The sequence below is a fragment of the Lycium ferocissimum genome, chromosome 12 (assembly GCF_029784015.1).
Source record: "Lycium ferocissimum isolate CSIRO_LF1 chromosome 12, AGI_CSIRO_Lferr_CH_V1, whole genome shotgun sequence".
NCBI classification, from domain to species: Eukaryota; Viridiplantae; Streptophyta; class Magnoliopsida; order Solanales; family Solanaceae; genus Lycium; species Lycium ferocissimum.
The window spans coordinates 13,926,523-13,935,372 of NC_081353.1; positions in this window are offsets into that span (position 1 = coordinate 13,926,523).

Consider the following 8,850-nt stretch of genomic DNA (forward strand, 5'->3'; position numbering starts at 1 on the left):
AGAGTCTCTCTTCTTGGTGTCAAGGGTTTTTCCTTCTTGTGGAAACCTAATAGCAGCCTTAGGGAGTCTTTTATTAAATAGGAGGGTCAAAAATAAACTAAGTGACCAAAGCATGACCACTGTCCCGCTCAGCCTACTGAGGTGGTCGTTGTTCCGCTATAGCGCGCAGCGGTCCCTTGACCACTATAGCTGTACTTTTCCTTACCTAGGCCCACGACTTCTAATTCTATCCGAAATTAATTTTTCCCACTATTAATCCTTAAAACACCATATAGGGCTTATTATTTATGATCATAGACCTAGATTGGGCATGGGTTCGCGAAGTATTAAATAACGACTGGACGGGTCGTTACACTAGATGCCAATTAAACCACCATTCGTCCTCGAATGGTCGTGGGGTGAGGTAATGGTCACAACCCTAGACCTTTCACCAAAGGAGGTAGGACTTTGGGGTGTCGTCGCGAGAACAAATTTTTTTTAACACAGACGGAAAAAAAAAGTGCGGGCTGCTATAGAGGTCGGATTACCACTATAGCGATACCGCTGCAGCGGTAGATCCACCGCTGTAGCGGCCATCGGCCAGAAACAAAATATATGGGGTGAATTTATTTCACCCCTTTCCACTTCCCATTCATCCCCCATAACTGAAAAACTCCTTCTCTCCTACGAAATTTATCCCCCATTCAACTACCTAGTCCCCTCATCTACCTTCTCACTCCCCTTATAACCACTCTACCCCTTTCCATTTACCAAAACACTGCACACAATCTGAGAAAGGAGAAAAATTTCTCTACACCCAAGGTTCACTTTTTCTTGCCGAGCTTACAGATCTCTCGTTATTTCAAGTTATGTGCTTTCTTTCATTGTCCTATAACTTGTTTATGGCTTCCTATTTCAAAATTTCATGCTTGACTTGCTAGATTATAGAATTATTTTTGGTTTCTTTGAATATGGGTCGTGGTTTCTTGGGGTGGGAAGTTTCCTTGATCATGGAGGGTTATTTCGTCATTCATATTATTCTATCAACAGTTTATACTGAAGATCTAGTTTTTATGTTGGGGTAGGGTTGGTCGTAGTGGTGCAATTTTTGATATTTCTGCTCTAAATTTTGGTACCCATGGTAACGGGAAAAGGGCGTTATAGGTTGTAAAAATCATGGATGTTATCATTCTACATGATCCTTGACAAAAATGGAGAAACTATGGTGAAAATTTGGGATTCCTAAAAGTTGGGTTTGGGAGTTATTTGGGCTGGGGAAGATGGGTCCGCTGCGGTGGACCTTCTATCGCTACAGCGGTCTCGCTGTGGTGATGGCTTGGTCGATGGCAACGGTCCCTGCTGTGGGGAGATGCCCGCTACAGCGGGACTCTGCTCGCTATAGCGAGCCCACCACAGTGACGAGGCAGCGCCATGGCAATGCCTGGTCCGCTGTAGCGGCCCATTTGCCCCTATAGCGGCAATCATTCCACCGCCGCAGCGAAGCTTCCTGAAGAAGAAACGAAATTTCGGGATTTTTTCCTACTTCATGCATGGCCTAACACTGCTGAAACTTAGAGCCTCAAAATTCTAACTCGGTTTCTCCCTTTTTCAGGCTAACTCTTTCTCACTCTACTATGGCGAATTCACAACAACCGCAAGAACAACAACAACAGTAACAACAATAACAAGGAAAACAACCACCAGCTCTCCCCGCATACTTTAAGTTCGCCTCCCATGTTTGTAAGAGGGGTTACATGGAACAACAGACTAAGGGCCTGCTCCACGAGCGGGCTTTAATTATGGATCGGGTGGAGGAGCTGGGCCCGAAGTTCTATCAGATTCTACATTGCATGGGTTGGGACCCGCGAATGTTAACTGCAACTAGGTCAGGAAATTCTATGCTATGCTCCCTACTGTTGACTGGACTGCCCCAGAGCTGCAAATTACTATTAGAGGGGTCAACATAAAGGTGGGCGCTGAGGCCCCTCAATGAAGTTCATGGGCTGCCCAATCCTTCGCAGGCTGAGCTTTAGACTAAGGACCACAAAAGGAATGGGCCGTGGTTGGTGAGGACACTGGTGAAAGAGTCAAAGAGGAGGAAGGTTACCTGGGGTGTCACCCGTTCAGCCATTAAGAGTTGACACTTCACTACTAAGGCTCGGATGTGGCTGAACCTCGTTGCCCGACGGGTTCTCCCTTTGAGCAATATTACTGACGTCACTTACACCCAGACTCTTATAGCGGCATGTGTCCAGGATGGTGTCCCTGTGGATGTAGGGATGCAGGTGATCAAGGAGTGGCGAGGTTTTATGTCCAAGGCTGGCTCGAGTTTGATTTTTCCCTTCTTGATTACCCACCTTTACCGTAATGCTAGGGCACCTATGGAGCCTGGGGACCGCTATGTGGAGTGTGATGTCGCTTTTTACCCACTGAAGGTCAAGGGAGAACAGGACAGGAAAAAAAGAAAGAGGACTGGCCCGGATGACAGCGATGGCCCACAGGGTGGGAGTGGTCAGTCACAGACCCGTGCACTCTGGAGCGTATGCAGGCAGATATGGCTACAGTGATGGCGGCCATGATGGGTTTGCACAGCCTTCCATGGAGGTCGGGTCATCTAGCAGTGTTGCTGGTACTGGATATTTTACTACTGAGCAGATGAAGAGCTACATGGAGACCCAGACCAAGATGGGAGAGGCTGTGGATGCCTTGCAGGGCGCCTACGGATCCTTGGCTCAGGCCCATGTAGATCTCCGAGATGACTTGGACAAGCAGAAGAAGAAAAGCCGAGCTAGGGACAAGTTGTTTGTGAGGATGTGGAAAGGCGTCACAAGCCTTCTGATATCCCTAGTCCTGAAGGCGAAACACCTTAATTAGGTGACCATCAGGGATGCCCCTCAGTTCTCCTTCCTCAGTGCATCCGGGCTTGGCAGCGAGGACTATAGTGACTCGACGGATGGTGGTGACTAGTCGACTAGCCGTGGAGTGGCTTAGAGACCCCCCCCCCCCCCTCCTTTTTTTATCAGCTTAGGTTATCACTTGCCCTGGCAGGGCTTCATGTTAAAAAAAAATTCTTGTTTTTGGTTGTTTTAGGGATATTTTGATAATATTACTTTTGTTGTTTTTGGTATGAGCGCCTCGGTTTAAGGGTGCTCGTAAGATGATTTCCCTAGTCAGGCAGATGCTTTTTTGTAGGTATTTGCTTTGGAATCGGTTTCTTTTAGATTTGTTGATGAATCATTCAGGTTGGAAAAACAGGGGAGGAAAGGAGAGGCTACTGGTCTCCTGGTACCGCTGCGGCAGTCACTTGATCGCTGCGGCGTTACCGCTATGGCGACGGGATTCTAGCTATAGCGGACACCTGCAGAAGTTTGGGTCTGCTATAGCGGCCTGATGCTCACTGTAGCGAGGCCGCTGTAGCGGTTCACTTGTCGCTGCAGCAGTGCTACAGTGCTAGTGGGCAGAGATTTTGCCCACCAGTTGTGTCGCATAGGGGCTCACTTAATTTTTTAGCGCGTAATAACATGGTTTTCACCTAACAAGTACGAATGTGTCATTAACTTTCCAACCTTCGTAAAATAATCACGCAATTTGTAAATCGTACACTATCACGGAAATTTTCGTTCGTGCACACGATTAATGTGTACCCACTCATGGGAAGTCTTCCTTCAGTCAATATATAGAGAGATACCAATTTGCCCATCAAGATACCAATTGGAATCAACCAGATACCAATTGGATCCAACTAGAAGATGACGTAATGGGGATAGAATGAATAAAGAGAAAATTCTAGATGTCCTATAGCCTCTTGCGGACGGGTACGGAGGTCATTGTACCATTCCACAAGACGCTACTGGACATTTGCTCTTGTACTTGTGAGACCAGTAACCTAAGCTCTGATACCAACTGTCAAGACCCCAGCTGGAGGATCGTGCGGGCACCTACCATATTACTAACTAGTAGGCGAACCCTTGCCAACCACCCAAATATTCATCCATTTTATAATAAATAATTTCTTAAAAATCACAAGATTACAGTAAAAGCTCACACAACTCTGTCTTTAATAAAATAAAACTGAAAAGAATTTTCCGGGATCTAGTCTAGACAGGTACAAGAGCTCCTACTACACAAGGAAAACAAAATAAATGACCCAGCCTCTACCTGGAGTAGGATATGCAAGGCTGTAGGAGAATGCCTGGTCATCAACACGACGAAACTTCAACTTAAACCTGCAACATACTTCCACCTAAAAAGGATGTAGCAGGAGGAGTATCAGTACACCACACATACGGATAAGCATAAAAGGTCGACTAAGATTAGTTCTAGAAGCACAATATAAAGTCAATAAGATAAACAGATCAGTCAAGACTCTCGGGATTCTCGAACTAGGTTATTCACTCTCACGAACTCACCTTTCTACTCCAGACTATTTACTTCTTTTATCCCTATAGGAATACCATCAATCTAACTAGTCATTGTAGTCCCCTTTCCACATTCCCTTAAGCTAACCAATTAAGTCTTACCTCCTTATTTGCGTCAACCTCTAGTTCTTAACTTTTAGCCGTAGGGCCTTTCTATCCAATTCACTCACTAAGATATGACACACCCATGGAATAGTCTTACCACTTAAAATCATTCTTACACTTACTTTCATAATAATAACCAACTCCCACAACCTCAACTAATCATAAAAGATGCCCCATGCAATATAACAGACTGACATTACACAAACAAAAAGTATATAGCAGTATGAAATGCGATGCAAGGGCCCAATCACGCTGTACATACATGCTAACTGATGTCATTGCTCAGTAGTCATGATCTACAGGGGACCCATGGTGTCCATGTACCACTCATTCCAGATACTTATCGTACCCAAGCAATAAATCCTCCACTCCGGAAAGAACCTCGGACGCGGATCCACATCATATAGATTTCTCACATTCCATCCAAACGGCCATATGACCAGATAACACAACTGCCTCATACTCAGACTTGCTTGCTCCATGTATTCACTCATAAACACACACAATGTAATGCAATGATGCAAATGAATCCAACATGGTCATAAATCCTTCCCTTGATGGGCGTAGTACTAATCACATTTTCCTTCATTCCTCATAACATAAACCTCTTGCTAACAAGAATGACAATCATGCGAATATTTCAATACATCTGGAAATAAGGACGGAAATCAAATACTCCTAGGGATGTATAATCTAAACAACGAACTACCCCCTTCTAGCCATGAGACATAACCTATTCCCTATTCTGTAACACATCCCCTCAATGATGATAGCACTCACCATGCAATAAATATTCATTGTTACCCTAGCTAGTATTTACACCTAGTTTTAGTTAAGTTTTAGAATATGTCCATCCAAACTCCATGTCCGATGACCTAATCATGCAATCTCCCATCAACACTAAAAGTATATATGATTCACTAATCAAAGTCTAACTCAAGTAAACCATAACCTACCTAGTTGAAGAACAGCCAATTGAATTCCCACGAATTGCTCGCCTTCCTAACCTTCATCCGAATACATGAGAGATAATAGTCGCGGGGAACGGTGTGGAGGAAGTAGAAAGAGCCTCTCTTCTTGGTGTCAAGGGTTTTTCCTTCTTGTGGAAACCTAATAGCAGCCTTAGGGAGTCTTTTATTAAACAGGAGGGTGAAAATAAACTAGGTGAACAAAACGCGACCACTGTCCCGCTTCGACCGCTGCGGCAGTCGTTGTTCTGCTATAGCTGGACCGCTGCAGCGGTCCCTTAACCGCTATAGCCGTCCATTTCCTTCCCTGGGCCCATGACTTCTAATTCTATTCGAAATTGATTTTTCCCTCTATTAATCCTTAAAACACGCTATAGGGCTTATTATTTATGATCATAGACCTAGATTGGGCATGGGTTCGCGAAGTATTAAATAACGACCGGACGGGTCATTACAGCCTTATCATCAAATAACAAAATTATCACATTCCAACGGTACAAAATCGTAGAAACAAGATAAAATCCCCAAAAATGGTAGTCAAATTAAAAGAATTCTTTGGGAAATTACCCTAAGTCCCTCATTTAATGTACATAGCGCACAAGTTGGCTAAGGGCTTGAGGCCCCGCCCATGGCAACTATGCACATGAGAAACTCGAACAACATCTCCAAAATAATTGAAATTCGAGACCAACTATTGAAATTTATATGAAATTAAAACCTGAAAATCGTGAGAACTCGTGACAGGGGACAAAGCCCCTCAAAAATCCGACGAAGAACAGCCGTGGATTGGCCATCGACGGCGGAACCCTAGAACAAAAAATAAATCACCGAAAAAAAAAGGAGAGGAGGGGTTGGGGTGGTCAAATGAGAGTGAGGGGGGTGGAAGTTTATTTTAATAAATCCCCACCCTTTAGGTTTTTAAAAAGTTTAAGATGACCCCTCCTTTTGATGAAAACCCTTTCCTAAACAATGTACTCATTTTAAAAAATAAAATACATATTCTTTAAAAATGTATTCGTCTAACACTTCCTCGCAAAATAACTTTTGACGAAAACAAGCTTTATAATACGTAGTTTTAAAATACAAGCTTTAAAACAAGCCCAATATTGACATAGTTTCGAGCAATATTTAAAAATGCGAAAATGCGGTCAAAATGAGCTATAATTCATACGTTGTCGTTAATTAACAATTTTCCCAAGTTAGATGGAGCGGGATACATATCTTCTTTTCAAATCATATTTGTGGAAGTAAATAACTCGCAATTTTTTTGTAATTGTCAAGTTTTTATGAAATAATAATTAAATGTCAATTTTTGCAATTTTCTCGAGATTTTTGAAATTTTCATTTTTAAGGGTGTATCCTTACTCCGTTTTGGACTTGGGAATTTTGAAAATTAAAATACGCATCTTATGAGGCGAAAATTAGGTGTCAACAACTGCCCCTTTGGAGTTCGAGGATAGCAAGGCCATCCTTGATCTACGAATTTTGACAAATCTAATTTTTACCGAATAATGGAAGTTACAGCGCCCCACTGTGGGCGCAATATTTTAAGAAAATCAGAGAAAAAAAAAAGGAAGTTACAGCTCTATTTGCGCAAAATTATGAAAGTATGGTCGGACCCTGATTTCTGGGCTTCCTACATATCTCAGTTCACATGAGAATTCAGGCCGTTTGTAGTTTTGAATCTATGAGGACCATAAAGTAAGGAATTTTCGTTAAACTATCTTGAGGTTCCCCGAGATAATTATAGGAATATGACCGATCCTCGAAACTTGAGCCTACATATCCCTGGCTTTGGGAATCAGGCAAATTGTAGTTCGACTCGATAGCTCGAAAAGGAATATCCCTTTATGTGGGAATCCCTTTGGCTATTTCTGGTTGAAAATCCGAACCGGAGGCGGTTTTTGAAAAGGATTTATTAGTGTTGGTGCTTGAAGCGATTTTCCAATCCCTGATGTAGAAAGCTTGACTCTCGTACACGATTACTAACCGGTTGCCCAAGAAAAAGTTTCACGTATGTTCCGCATGTACTGAATCGGGCTTTTTTCTTTCGTCGTTGGTAGCTTCTAGCTTGTCTCCAAATGCTGAGTCATGCGTGCTAGTTAATTGAAAATTTGATCTTAACATAGCCTGAGCAACATTTTGCCATTTTGTTGACGTTGACTTGGCATCCTCTGATATTACGTCCGTTTTTTCGCAAATGCTTGTCCTTTTATTTTTTCTTCCCCTGTAAGTGTGTGCTTTCGTGTATTTTTGAAAAATAAATTTTTTAATACTTTGGATAATGATCATGACACTTTTGTAATCTCTTTTCTCGTCATTTTCAGATGTTTTCATTGTTCAATGATAACTTTCGTTGGGATCTGGGTCGGGCTATACAACATTTTTTGCGAAACCTAAACACCCCAGTCCGGTTTTTATTTTCTTAAGCAGGATGCTATTAATAAAAACCATGTTTCTAAGTGCGGGGTCATTTTTGTTTCTTATGACATCCGCTACCCCTGAAAATTTGGGATTACATCATTTTCACATATTGCGGTGATTTAACGATCGTTATCATCATACGACTCGGTATACCGTCGGGACTACATCACTTATAGACAAAAATCATGACAACCGTATCATATTCCTTTTGATAACCACTAACCCTTGTACATCAATATTGAGATAATACTCAAGTGCGGGCCTTTTCTCATGACAAGCGATCCTTGCAAATCAACTTGAGATGTAGGAATCACATATGTATTTCAACGATTGTGGACATCAACCTCGGAATTATGCTACCTATTTTTCTCTATATATATGGATAAAGACTCAGCCCCTTCGACACACAGTCGTTTAATCCATATTATCGTTTTGAGGAATGAAACTTATCTCAGTGGTAAGACTAACACTTTCCCTTTTTGACTCTGGGAAAGAATACCGAGCCGTCGATAGGGTTCATATCTTCTAAAGGACTAGACTATTTCTTAGTGAATACGGCACTACAATGCCGATATCAACTCTTTGTCTTCAAATAATAGATTGTCAGGATGAAAATTGTAACCACCCTTCGAGCCAAAATCAATTCATCTTTGCTGACATTCTATGTCGACGATCGTAAATTTGATGTCAGAATTATGTCACCTGATTCAGGCGAGAACTGTGCTTACCAAATTTAAGACGTCTAATCAGTCAATGTATCAAGGCAAGCCATGCGACGTCTAGGCCAGGGTCTCAATACCTTGACACAATACTGTTTAGTGGAGACTAGGCTTTCGGTAAGCCGTGATTATATCTTTCAGTAGTCTTAAAATTGTAATAATTTTTTCTCTTTCTATAAATTTAATGCTCTGCAAAAATGAACAAACGTGTCAACGTAAAACAACTTTACTTAAGGA